Consider the following 15,132-nt stretch of genomic DNA (forward strand, 5'->3'; position numbering starts at 1 on the left):
TGCTGTAAAAATCCTTTTGCAAACAAGAGATCTATTATATTTATCAAAACTTGGCTAAGTAAGGTTAATACTCTGGCATTGACCCTGCCTTGTATGCCCTTAGTAATACTACCATGCTTTGTCCCATTAAGATTTTACAGCAGAAGAGATAACACACGGTCGATAACCCATTATGAACAGGTACTTTTCTTCTTCTCCCCCCTCCCCATGGCCCCTACCCTGTTTGTAGCAGGGAAGATAACGCTTCAGCCAGAGAACTCGTTTCCAATGTCAGCCTGTAACCGGCTTATGCCTGAAGAAAAAAGAGACTGATCGGCCATTGTGGTCGTTATCCTGGTAATGGAACAGCCTGTGTGAATATCAACATTATCATATATCATTCAACTGCTGAAAGTCATCTTACCATCAGAAGGAGCTGAATAGCAACCATTTCTAAATCCTTACGTACATCCATTTACAGCAGCTGAACTGTGGGTGTATATAGACCTGTTTTTCAGCTAGCACAATAATCAAGCATTCCTCATTTACAAGTGAATTCATTTGCCTTGGTATTAGTCTCAAAATGGATAGATAATCTCCAACTAAAACTAAGATTAAGCTGAGGCCACCAAATTCCATCATTTCTCAAAACACATATGACGTTCCCAGCCAGATTCTGATCTTGGTGTGAATCTGAACATACTGAATTACATTTAAAAGCCATTGCTTTCAAATGATGATTCTCAGTAGCCCCAATGTCGCTGCAAAGAATCCGTCCTTAACATCTCTGCGCACCAGTGCTGTGCAGAACCAGCTCCAGACTATTTATAGCTCACATTATATATACACACTGCAGCTTCCAAAAGCATATTTTATCTTTTGGGAGGACAATACATTGCTGAAAGCAATAAAAGACAGAGTTTTGTTAAAGATCTGCTCAAACCCTTAACCTGGAAAAGTGGTCCCACGTTGCCAATCAGATAATAAGCTTAATCCTTACATCACACTTTATTTGTAGCTCACTGTGTAGATAATGGTTGCAGCTTATCTAACTGGAGAAACGTGAAACCAGAGTTTTAGAACAATAGGAACAAGGCTGTCACCAGCAGGCTGCCAATGAATCACGGCCCCAGTCAACTTCTCCCAGAAGGTCATTTGTAACAGAAACACATCCCTGCCCAGAGCTGGCAAAATGCTGCAAAGTGTTTCCCAGCTATACCCTTATAAAACATGCAGCAGAGCAATTACCGGAACAACTTCACCTGGTAGTATTTTTAAGTTTGGTTGATTGCAAGACTTAATAGTAAAAGTTACCAAGCGATCAGGCCTGCTTGCTTCTGTGTCTGGGATTCTAGGGGTGGTTGTACCTTCAACCTAAATTCAAAATATCTAGAAAACAACCTTTTACAAACCTTAACACAAAAGTGATTTGCCATTCTCTTTCACATTAAAAGAAGAATTATTTTTAAACACTTTCTTCCATATAATTCAGCACCGAAACCTTGAAACCACTGAAAGACAGTGAGTGCTGTAAAAAGCGTTTGCCAAGAAAGAGAAAGCAGCACTGACACTTTTATGCCCAGGGAGATGCAGAAAATAACAAGTACAACAACAACAACAGGTACTACCTGTGCCATAAATATGGAAGCGAGGTTTGCTCATACATAATTATTCTAAAGTAACTGCTCTGTCTGCAGCTTAAAGAGAAAACAAATCTCTCCTGCTGTACTTGCAAAAGAGCTGCAGATTTTCTGCAAGAGGGAAGAGAGCAGATGATGGAAGGAGCGATTCTTTTAAGACGAATGTCATTGGCACAAACAGCTGGCAGTTGGTGGCGTATTATTTATATGTGCAGTTGCTCGTGTTTTTTAACAGATAAGAACGCAATATTGCATTTGCAATTCAGGTGAGGAACGTGAGCGGCTCCACAGCGCCACTGGCTCCTGGGCCACATTTCTTATCGTATCAGAAACATCTGTCACGGTGCAAGTGAATTCATTATAAAAGCACCTCAAATCTGCAGTTTCAGGATGAGACAGCAGTCTGCAAAGAAACCAGAAAACCAGCCTCCCCCTATAAAAGCTGAGATGGTTTGTGCCATATTCACCAAACACCGGGAGGGGTAAAGGGGAGAAAAAGAGAGAGAAACCTTGGAAATGTCATTATTATAAATTATCCCTTCTCTGAGAGCTGACTGTGTCTGAGAATGGGTTTGTGGTTCACACGCAGAGCGTGCGGACACGCTGCAAAATTATCATCACATCACGACAAGCCCTCCGCTCCTCTGGGCTGCGAACAGACCCGACTGTAACCCTGGTCTTAACAGTCCAGAGGACTTGACTTGAGAAAATGCCAACGGGCTGCGGGAGAAAGGATGCAGGGGGAGGCGGCCAGGGTGGGGGTCACCATCAGAAGGGTGTTTGTGGGAGCTCAACTCACAGAGATGGAAGTGAACCCATCTTAAGGGCAGACGATGAAGAGATGACAGGAGTTTCTACCTTCCAGGGAAGGTAAGGTGCATCTTTAGTCCATGCCGAGAAGAAAAACAGGACAGGTTGAAAACCACTCATGCGCCCGTGTTCATCTCTGCTGTAAAGCTGCACCTGGTACAAATTTAGAACGCAAAGATTTGTAATATGGGCCGCTTTTGTCTCTGGTGTCGTTCTCCAGGGCTGCATCTAATACCCCTGTGAGTACAAGGACATTCGTGTGCTCCTCTTCAGCAGGGACGAAGTCAACTCAAGGTGATTTCAAAATCCCTCATGCCTACAAGAGCCCTAGAAACGCCTCTGTAGCTCTGGAGGCAGGATTGAGTGTTCTATCTGTGCCACACTGAGTGACTGCTTCCCGCTGCGCCCCCGGGCTTTCATAACCAAAAACACAAGAGCAAAACAACTGTGTCTTCTGCCCTTGCTGAGAAACCCCTCTGAACTTCAGCTGATGCACAGGGGAAGAAAACAACGGACTGACCCTGGATTGGAGCATTATTTCTTTAGCCTGGGCACACAATGCTTTTCTGTCCCATTGGAGACCCTTGGGTGAGCCTGTAAGGCTGCAGTTGTGGATGAAAAGTGAAACACCCTTGTTTTCCCCCCAAGGAGCACTGAAACTGGGCACGCAGCTTAAGAAAAATAGAGGAAAATACCTATTTTAACTTTGCTACTAATCGCAAAACATATATTCTTAAATATGCATACATCAGCAGAAACAGCGGGTAAGGGCTCCCATTCTAAAACAAACAAAAACGTGCACTTTGAGCCTTCCTATGAAATGGCAGTAAAAGCCCAACCCAATTATTATTTTCCTTGATTTTCAGCCAGACGAGGCACAAGACAAATAAGTCATCAAGGACAAATAAAAGTAGGTTCATTCATCGCATTCAGGGCTGGAATCTTTAATGGTCACCAAATGAACTAAGATAACTAAGTAACCATTGTAAATATTAATCTTTAAAGGAAAACAATACTCCCAACAACAGGAAGCCTGATAAGACATTGGATGTTGCCATCAGTGTTATGGAGTCTCTCTAATTTCCTTAGTTTTTTCTTATGCCTGTAGAGAGATCAGGAAGGGGAACATATGGTATCTCTCAAGGGAAGTAAATTAACATTATTAATAGCTAATGTGGGAGAGGTGAAACAGTCATTGTTCGTGGTGGTTGTTATTGTGTTTTTGTTGGGGTGGGGGGGAAGCCTGCTTGCTAGTGAGCTCAAGCACTCAAGCCAAATCCAAAATCTCGTATTTATAAACAGAGATCTGATAACAGCTGCCTAAGCATCCAGATGCTTCGCCAGCGCACGCACGTCGAGCTGATCCAAAGGGACCGTGTCTCGGGGTTTGTCCCAGGAGTTCACAAATGCAGAGAACTCACGGCACGGTCCCTGTTCCCGAGTCCCGTTCTTCTTTCTGTTAGTTTAGTTTGAAGCACGAGGAGCAAGGAGAGGTAGAGACCTGCACTTCTGAGGAGCAAAACCCGACCTCCGGCATCCACTGAGGCAGCTGCTCGAGTGGCCACTGAGGAGGTGGGTTCCAGCAGACAGTGGTCACTGATGGGGGACATCTACTACCAAGCAACACAGCGACGGCACCAGCGGGTCTCTGAGGGCTGCACAGCAGCGTGGTGTAAGCAGCAGAACTATTTTGTGGGAAACAGCGATAACAGAAGCGCTATGTTAGGATGGATTGAGTTGGTGACCTGGAAGGGTCTCTCAGAGCACCGAGACCCCTTGCAATTTCCCTACACTAAGAGAAGAATTTACCTTTTTAGGCCTCTGCTTTCATCTCCCTCCCAAATACAAGATGGTATTTATTTACTCTAAGTAACACTGACACTTAGAGAAAATACGTTCTAAGCCGTGGCTACTCAAAAGGGTGGGACCCTTAGTCCAGCCTCAGCTGTATTTGTCCTAGAGCATAAAATGCATTTCTCATTTCTTCAGGAGATCCTACACTTCCTACTTTCTTCCCAACATGAAAGTCTAAGGCAATCGCTGCCTGGCCTGGCAGAGGTGGACTTCATGATGCCTTTCATGCTGAGATAATTGGCAAAATAAACTCAACACATCTTAGTAAAAAAAACACAAGGATTTGATGAAAATTACCCCATGAGCTCAGGAGATATAAGAAAATTTTGAGGAAATTGCTCAAGAAAAAGAGTGGATTTTGGTACAACTAACTCACTAGATCTTAGTAAAAATTAAGTAGTCTAATAAGAAAACCTCATGCTTCAGGACACATGGCAATAGCTTTATAGAGACAAAGGAATTCCCTCTGCCCTTGAAAGCTTCTACTTCAACTGCAAGTTGACAGCTGGATTTTGGGTTCTACACCTGAAGAGGAAACAACTTGAATATCTTAATACAATCTTCAGTTAAACTTAGACATGTGCAAATGCTCTGTAAGGAAACCCTTTCCCTACCACACAACTCTAGCTGAAGAGATAACTCAGTAAACTGATTTTGTGTCTCAAAGCTGGTCTGCAATTCCTGGGTGTTGATGGGACATTTTGTTTCTTAAGAAACTCATCATGTTGACCAAAAAGTTCATGAAAGGCTGACAGAGCTGTGCATTGTTTTTTTTGGCGCTGTGGAGTTATATGACAAGGATAAATTGTTCTCTGTGCTGAAGCCTGGGTGGTTTATAATGTTGTGAAGTTTTCCACGCTGCCAATTTTTAGGGCCCTTTAGTATTTCAAGTTACGTAAACTTATAATAAAACCGTTCCTCCTTGGCTCTGAAGAATGGGACTTTCTGCTCAGTAAGGCCAGGGCTGAATTCCAGACAGGAAAGGAAGGATGCTTGCATGGTAGCTTAGGAGAAGACGTTTCCAAAACATCTATAGCAATATGAGAAAACAGATGTTTAGCGAGGACAGTTCTTCAATCAGGTAAGATAGTACCTCAGAGAAATTAAATGCCTCCAGACAGATTCTTTAGTGACTGAAATACCTTCTGAGAAAGGTAAAAAAAATCTGGATATCTTCATAATCTTAACTATCAATACAATGATATAGCCCCCTGATGATGACAACTCGTTACACTGTGGTCACACATTCACTTCTTGTTGCCTGTCCCCATCTTTCACCCATGTTGGGCACCAAGTGTGGTCATTCGGTGGTGGCAGATGAAAACAGTTCTACTTTAAAAACACCACATCTTCAAAAAGAAAAGCAGGTTACCATGCACTTCCAGGGAATTACACCACCAAGTCCAAAAGTTTGGTAAGGCCCCATCTTATCCTGACATTGGTGATGTCTTGGAGGGTGCGAGTCTGTGGCATATGGAGAACATGAGCAGCACTGCGCCAGGCCAAGGACACACACACCCGGTTAACCCCTGCACAAAGCTATTTACTCACTTCTGACCCATTTTCTATCCTTAATCATGTAATTAATCACACTTTGTGAGAGCTTCACAGCAGGAGTCAGTTGTCTGGGGGTGGCTGTGATTACTCAGTTGTAACTTGGACTCTCCACGTGAACAAGGGAGGATGGGGAAATCCAGCACCCCCTCCCTCCCCACCCCCATTTTCCCCCTTGGACCTTGGGCTGGGGTGCAGGAAACGTCCATTGTCCCCTGTGGCACACGAGAGCGAAGGGCAGACTTGGCATCTGCCCTGCTCCTGAGCGCAGCAGCGGCGCCCGGAGCAGGTGACGGTAACCGGTTATTTGTGGTAAAGCTCAGCAACTTGATTACTAATCCCTGGAAACCAGGGGGAAGGCGAGGAAGGATTGTGACCCCGCGACGCGTCCCAGCCGGCGCGGGCGCACACTGCCGCCCAGGGCCGCCCCGGGGAAGTGTCTGCAGGGCACGCCTGGACCGCCACAGGACAATTTATAGGACAAATATTGAGGATAATTAAGGATAATCTCTGCTTTAGGCATCTTACAAAGAAGGTCAGGTACTCTCTTTCCTTGCCTAACTTCATCACATCTGCCGTTAATAGCAGGTACTTGTTTCTCAGAACAAATAATAATAAAACCCTCTATCTAAATGCAGGAAACCTTTAGGATCTAATACCCTCAAAACTCAGACAAGATCATCGCAGTGAGTTCTGCCTCTAAAAAGCCATAACAGTGAATTGCATTAGCAGCACCAATCTCCTGCTGGTAAACATTTTCCTCAATGTACCCATGCTAGCAAACACAGAGAGGTGCTATGATATTTGTGTCCTGAGCTCAGACAAAAGCATCCTTCTTTCAAATAACTTGGCAGGTCAGGGTAGATTAGATAGTCACATGAAAGCAAAGGAGGAATCTGCCCCAGCAACTTCTGCTTCTTTTTTTTTTTGTGGTCTGCTGATTTCATAATATTTGGTCATAAGATGTTGTTTTCAATATTCACTTATTATCGTGATGGGCTTCTTCCTAAATAGCCTTCAGGTAACCAACATTTGCATTGCTGGCAAAGTGGAGAAGCTGGGACTAACTAATTCTTGCTCTTGAAAGTCCCCACTGCTCCCCACCCAAGGGGACTGGAGGGACGTGTGTTGCATGATCAATTCTGCCTATGGATGTGACAGCTGACACAGGAGGAGGTCGGCTGAAACAGCGTGTTCCAGCCTCTGTTTCACAATCCCTGTGCACCTAAAAGCCCAATTTCCAAGAAATCAGAGCAACAACAGTTCCCATCCCTGTGAAGAAACCTTGGAAACATGTGTCCTGTGCCATCAGGGGCAGGATGCTGAAGGTGACAGACCAGCGGCCAGAGGAGCCCAGCTGGCCTGTGGTCAAGCCAAGCCCGTGCTCAGGCAAGTTCAGCGATTTCTATAGAAAGGTTGATTCAAAACACAGGAAAAACATGTGGCAACACAGACACTGAGATCACTGTTAGGGTCAAGCCATTTGTAGCACTCCCGGCCTAGCAATTCCCTTTATTGTGCTTTCACGTCTGTCTCTCCTTTTACACCCGGGCACGTTGTACTGCAGAACTTGAGCCGCCTCAGCAACATTTTTATCATATCAGCCTAACTATATTTTAATTAAGCTTACGGGATTGAGAGCAGAATTTGATCCTCAAGGCTGCATAGAGAAATTGAGCTTTTACAAAGCCCACATAATTATGAAAACAGGAACTGAAAGAGGCCTTTCCATGCTGTCCAGGTAACTCTGTTCCACATACTCCATAACATTAAACAAATGCATGTTATTTTATCTCTGTACTGCTCTGTGCTTTCACGATCCTTTGAAAGCTCAAAGATAAACAAGAGTCCCCTGAAATGACCTGTCTACACTAGACGAAAGAATGGCCAAGAGAAAAACCCTTGCAGTGTTAAGCCAGTCTAACTGTCTATGGCTGCAAGAAACCTGTCCCTAAAGCAGGTCTGCCCTCACTTATCCACCTCGCATGACACCAGCTCATGCAGAGTAGCCCTAGTTTCCTTATTGTATGTTTTCATTAAGCACCAGACAGCTTTAGAAATTAATGTACCAATACAAGAACCTAAGGTGTAAGCTCACCATTGCGCTAGGTACAACAGCAAGGCCATTGCACGCAAAGTGGAGAGAACTGCCACTATTTTTGATAACACCAACTGTTTCTGTTGTTGTACAAGCCAGGCAGCGTTCCCCCGCTCCAGCCCAGCTCATCTTGTCACCCAAGACTGAGTTCTGCGGTGAGGTAGATGGTGAGTTCACAAGGATGCTCGTCGCAGTGAACAGCATCTCACAAGTAAAGCCCCAGGAGCAAAGCTGACTTGCTGCATACTGGTTTCCAGGTCTGCGGTCTTTGTTTCGGTGGACGGTGGGGCTACCTGGAGATATGGATCACAAAATGCGAGCCAAGAGCTCCAACCAAAGCCTCCCCAGCATCACATTATAAGTCTCCACAAATCATCTTGTATTTTGCTGGTTCTCAACAGAGCACAATGACAGGGCAGCGGGCTGGCACTATTTTAAACTCTAGGATGCCAATCTGAAGCTTGCCAGATTTAAACTACTACTACAGCTTTGAAATTCAACTTGAGCACTGAGTCTTCACACCCACTGTGCCGCACGGAATAGATGCTTATGTTCCACAGGCCACTGTACCTGACCTACCTCCATTCTGTACCTCCCATGCATCAACTACGTGACCACAACTTAAACCTGCGAGCAAAGAGGCAGAGAAAGACGAGTTCTGACATCCTGTGAACCTCTCAAGAGCCCAGTTCAGCTCTGTTTATAATGAATTCTGTATTCAGGCATAAAAGGTACTCAAAGCTGAAGAGCAAAAGAGTAGGGCTCGTTTACTTCCAAACAACAGCACCACTCAAGGGCTTCTGACTTGCAATTAGCCCAATTGTTGGTCCAAAAATAGTTATAGATCCCCCAGTACATATGCAGACCTTAAAGAATTTAAAAGAACTACTTATAAAAAGACAGATACCATTGTATTACTTTACAGATTGGGAAACACAGGCTTGAGAAAAAGATCAGAGAACTTGTCCTGAATCCCATGGTAGTAGAGCCTAGAATCACACCTCCAGCTCCCTGCTCATTAATGCCCAACTCTCTGCATAATTTTCAGTTTGACTCTGCTGAAATCTTCTGTTTTGACAAGAATCTAAACACTTTATATCACTTTTGACTTATAAACTACGAGATCACATAGAAAGATGTAAAACTGTGAGCAAGACATCCAAGCTTAAAAGTTTTCTCAAAGCAGAATGGAAATGTTTTAGTCTGAAACTGTAAAGATAGGGTGGCCTTACACTATCAAGAAGAAGAAAGTAATTTGTATTCAGCATAAAGATCCATTCAGCTTGGTGATGGATCTGTCCGCTCTGACTTCTGTTCTTCACCCCTTACCCATAATGAACCAGATTAAGTACTTTGTGCTGCGCCTCTTCCTTACTGGGCACTAGCGATAGCAAATAACCCAACGCCAATGACACAGCACACTCGTACAAATAAGTGACTGAGCCTGCAAAAACCACGTGCACCTGCTTGGAAGCACTGCGGAAAAGCTTGGCTTCTACCATGTTTCATGGCTGTGATTTTTAAAGACGCGCTAAGAGCTGAACACCAAGTGAGAATCAATGCAGAATGAGTGCTGACTGTGTTTTATATAGTCCTTTCAAAATATCAGCCAAGAAGAATAGTTCAATTTGTAATACAATAATGTTATATTAATTAATAATAACTTCATACGATTCATCCCAGACTGACAGGGACAGTGCAGTACATACAATAGCCTAGAAATGCACCGGGTGCAATACAGCCATATGGCAGAAGTGTGTTTGTACTACAGGTGCCTTTTGCACTTTGAATCCTCCCTCAGCAGCATCATATTTGAAATTTTGGGGCAGAGCCCTGCTTATTCATCCACAATGAGAAAGTCAGACTCATCTGTTATTTTATGCTGAGCCCAGCTTAACTTCATTAACTATCAGAACAAGGTCATGCTCTGTTAAGTTTGTACTTTCACATCCCCTAGCAGTGCTGAATCATCCTAGGTGTCAATGCACTGACATTTATGGTCTTCTAGTACCGCTCCTTTGTTTACGTTCGAAGTTCATTCACTGCCGTCTTCCATTAGGGCTCTAACACATTCTCTGCCCTAGTGCCTCCTGCTGCCTTCTTACTCGAGCCATCAAAAGTTTGTCTGACACCGAAGAAGAGGTAGTTTCCATGGAAACCCTGAAGAACAGGCTAAGTTAACGAGGCATAAAATGAAGACGGTGTCCTCAAGCTCACCCATTTTGAAAATCTAGGTCAGCACTGTTTGCTTAAAACATTCCTTTCTTCTAAACCCATGTTCACTTGACTGGTAAGGATGTAATAAAAGAGAGGCTCCAGCACACCCCAAACTTAACATGTTTAATATAATACCATGTGAATAAATCATTCTTACAACTTCTCCCAGGCTGTTTTTTTCTGTTCAGTTTCCCTGGATAACCAATGAGCATTTAGTTTTATTATCCAGTTACTTATCTTCAAACATTCTACTCTGGCCATCATAATCTGACTTTGAGGTAGTGTTTGAGTAACCTGCCGTGATCTCATTGAGGGCAGGGGGCATTATTTATATCACCATTTTAATCTCATGTAGAGGATCTACAGGAATGAAAAGGACTGTGCACGTGAAAGTCAAATTCCATCTCAATGTGAAAAACGCACAGAGAGATGCCAAGGAATTAAACCAATGCTGAAATTCTGAAACTGAGTTTACTTAGAGTTTACTCAGCCACCAACTACAAGCAGCAGCAAATGCTGATCTGTTGAAGTATAACGGACCATGCTGCAGTAAATGAATTAATTGCATTCTGTGAGTTTCCTTAGTGAGAATCACAGCTCCTCTCAGGAGGAGAAACATCCATATCGAGTGTTAGTGCTAAAATACGCTCTCAAGTACGTAAGGTTATGGAAGGCTGCCTCAAAAAAAGTGCTGTGGAGGGAAATAACACTGATGATTTGCTAGTTGTTTCCTCTGCTAATTGAAAGCAGACGTAATTAGTTGCAGACGAGTACCTTTTGAGATGCAACTATTTCAAAGATACTCAAGTTTTCAGGCATGTCTCAATCTAATCTCAACTACCTATAATTTCTGAGGCCTCTGGCACTTCGGAGAACTGATTGATGACCTGTTCCCATTAAAAGGTAAGATCCCATATAATGAAGAGCTTTGCTTTTTCTGTCCACAGTCGATGGTGACAGGATCTCAGCTGCTAATGACAAGCAAGACACAAAGGTTAAGAAAATACCTATAACCTTCTGACTCCCTGAGAAAGCAAGGTGCACGTGACGACAGCTTACAAAAACAATCTGCTGCTCTAGTAAAAACCCGCTGCAATCCCTGCTACATTCCTTGTGTTATTAAATACCAAATCTGAAGTAAATCAAGCGTTTTTTCTGGCCAGTGCCCTTTTCCCTGCCTAAACCCCTACACAATGTGCTGGTTTAGGAGCGGTGTACAAACAGGACAGTTTGAACAACTTATCTGAAGCAGAACGGCACAGTCCCCCCAAAAAAACACTTTGGCATAATCCAATTACACTAATTAAAATCATTATTTCCAATTAGCTTGTTACTGAACTGCTTGCTTGGCACATCTAGAATCAGCTCATACAAAGGTCAGGTGCAGTCTCTCCAAAATCTAGGGAGAACCAAAAAAAAAAAATGGAGCGTTGCAGGCTACAAGTCTCTATATGTTGGTGGTGCTTTGGTTTTGCTCGATTATGTAAGTTAATAACAGGCAGGTGCAGAGTCTCTGACTTGTTTCATCTTGTCTACACACATCACACTTTCCCCTTCAGCTCTTACTCGGCTTCTCAGCTGTGCTGCAAACTGAATGCCGAGCCTGGGAAGTTCTCTTCGACGGTAAGTTAGATGTGCTGAAGCCTCTCTGCAAGTGGGTACTTTGTGCTACTGATTCTAGAATAAGAATTGTACGGCAGACATCTTGCCCTCTAAACTTGCAGTTGAAGTGTCTGCTACTCATGCTTAGATCTTTTGCAGAATCTCTGGAGGAAGAAGCAATGCATTTTACAGAAGAGACAAATAGAGACATAACTCACTCCAATGTTGCCAGTGTAGCTTTGTCTCCCTCACTTCACAGTTTTCTAGCACGTGTGTCTGCTGCCAGGTCCTTCTCTCAACACGGCCACAGAGTAAAAAATCCATTGCTTTCCTCACTTGAACCTCCAACAAGCCACAGTGTCTTTCTTAACCGCAGCCTTCTCCGAAGCAGCACAGAAAGCGGTCGTTCCTCAGTCATTTCCACCCGACAGCCAAACAAAACAGCCCAATTTAGTTTTTTTTCCTTCTATCAACACTGTAGACTTTTGATATTACCTGGACTAATGCCTCTAACTGGCTCCCTCAGCAAGCCCCCAGGTCTTCCAAAGTGCCCTCAATTCCTTTCCCCCCCACACAACAACAAACCATCCCCTTTGCTGACCCAGGACCACGGGATTCCTGCCCCATCATCTGCATTTGGGCAAAGCAGGTGTAAACAACACTTGAGTTTTGGAGTTCCCAAAACAACAGTGACTTCGGCATAGCAGCTGCTGCTGTACAGGAAACTGGCGGCTACTAAATCTGGGGCATCGGGATTTTTCTCACGTGATCTCACGTTTTCACTCGCCGCTCTCATCTATATCAGAAGGACAAGGCCACGCTGTGTGTATCATTAATATTTCCCTGTGCCTTGGATTTTTATATTCTACCTACATGTGAGTCTTTATGCTGCACTTTTGAGATGGCCTCGTGTGCCTCCTGATGAATACAGCAAGTGTTATCAGTCAGGGGCTGTGTCTTCATTCACAAAATATACATCCAAACTTCCAGATGAAAAACAGATGAGCTTGGATTATCTACTGCTTTAACTCTTGGGTGAAGCTAAAGAAGTTAAAAACATAACACAGCAAAACGAACACAGTCATCAGTCAGCTTTCTGATGATGATGGGGAGGAAAAAACTGGCCCGCTCAGTAGATCAATAGATGTATTGATCTATCCCAGGAGAACATAAATAATGGAACATACGCCAAGCACATGTGGATAGATGGCACGGAGTAATCCATCTCTGAATAGCACCTGCTGATTTGCTGAACATACAAAATATGTCCTTGCAAACTATTGATTGTCATGGAATTTGATCTAAACACCGATCTCTTACCACTGGCAGCAGTCCGGCCGGGCCCCAAAGACCAAAATGATGACAAATCCCAGCTAAGACTCTTTCAGGTTCCATCTCTTCAGTCATTCTCATGCAGAGGGGATTCAGTGCATTAATTTATGTTGGTCCGGAACCTCTGGGTTCTCTCTAATTGAGGCTTATGCTTTGATAACAAACTGCATTCCGTTATTTAGATGTCCTACTTCCATCCCAGGAATGCAGCTAGATTAGAGTTAGAGTTTGTGTTATCCCAGGGAGACTGTGGGATGCTAATCCGTGCTTGTGTTACATCTTGGCTGGGCTCCTCACGCATTTTGCTGACAGCTTTAACAGGCAGGGCCATGAATTTATTACAGCTTAATTCAAATTTATCTGCAAAAGATGCCACCTGAGACTAAACATTCATGTATCATTTTGCTTTAGATCCCATCAACACTCTCTCCAGGAAAGAAGTGTATTGATATTAACAATTTCCCTGTTAATGCTTATTGCCGTTCATTTGCCTGATCCTGTGCAGAGACACACGTTGCTCCGGGCTCATCCTTCCACTTTGCTCCTGGTGGACCCATTATGGATCTGAATGAGAGCAGAGAGCATACTAATTAAATTCAGATATCGAATCTAAGTCAGGAAGTGCTGCAAACACCCGGGAGGGCAGGGAAAACACAATTCAAAGGGAGTTTGCAAACCTAGGGAGTAAATGGAAAAACCTGTGAGGTCTGGGAGAATGCAAACAGAAATGTTTGGGGAAAAGGCAAATAACAGGAAAGATACTTGCGTAGCAGAATCACTGCAAAATGTTAATGTTAAATGGACTGTAGAAAGGAAATCAGATCAAAGCTTGGACTATGGCATTAATGAAAACAACACATGGCTAAAGAAACTGCAACTTTCCTTGAGCAGGGGCAGGACGCATCTCTATGTTTAATTTACTCCCAGGATGCTGAAGGCCACAAATACAACAACAAAAAAAAAGCCAGAGGGTGAGGGGAAAACCAAAAGTGATTGAGAAGGATAAAGGACTAAATGTGAGTGGCACAGCCAGATGGATGGGGGAGGAACAGAAGGGCTGGCAAGAGCTTGCTAAGAAAACTACCATGAAAATAGGAATTTGCAAAAGCTCAGAGGGCTCAGCTGAGATTGAAAAAAGAAGTCAAGCTTTGGAAAAAAAAAAAAAAAAAAAGGAGGGTCTAAAGTTACTACTCAGAAAATGGTGAAGTCTATAAATCTGTTGGCCTGAAATATATTCCCCAGGGAAGTAAAACTGATGTCTATAAGCCAGGAATGGGCTAAAGGGCAATAAAAAAACCCAAACAAACACACAAAACCCCCCCCCAAACACCTAATTACTGAATTTTGGGCATAAAATTGCTGAATTTTTAAGCACCAAGGGGCAAATCCTGAGCTAGACCACTGCAGCTTAACAAAGCCTGTGCTGGTTTACAGCAGCCAAGGTCTGGCCTACATATCCTGGTTCATAACCTGAGTTCCCAGCTGCGATTCACCACGCTGCCTCCACCCACCAGAGTCTCCTTGCCCTTTATATTTATTGCCCAATACATGTTTTGGGAATACAGGGTTGGAAGAACCTTCTGGATTGTCCAATGCCGTGTTTTGCTATTACAGTGAGCGATTCCCACTCCTGCTGCTGAACTATAAAATGACCCTGGTTGCTTGCTCCCACTGTCCTTTGTAAAAAAGACCCCTCTAACCCTCATATCAGAGGCTTAAACAACCTAACTTTATGCCTAAAATGACTAAATCCAGTTTACAAGCTGTCTCTTTGCTAACACAATTCTCCTCCTACCCTGGCATTCACCTCTCCATAATGAAAAGGGGCAAATGCCTCCTCTAATTACAGCTGATAAATCGGAAGGAAAAGTGACTTCTTCATGGTCATTTCCATAGGTGATGCTTTGAACCAGTCAATAGTCATGTAGCCCCAGGATGGCCATGATTGCCAGGACCAGTCATGACAATGTTTTCTTTACTTCTTTTCAGCAAATCAACAGTATTGAGTAGCTGGAGATACCAGACTGAAACCCTGATGAAATCAGC

This window comes from Streptopelia decaocto (genome assembly GCF_964273445.1).
Source record: "Streptopelia decaocto genome assembly, chromosome: 8".
In the NCBI taxonomy this organism is placed as follows: domain Eukaryota; kingdom Metazoa; phylum Chordata; class Aves; order Columbiformes; family Columbidae; genus Streptopelia; species Streptopelia decaocto.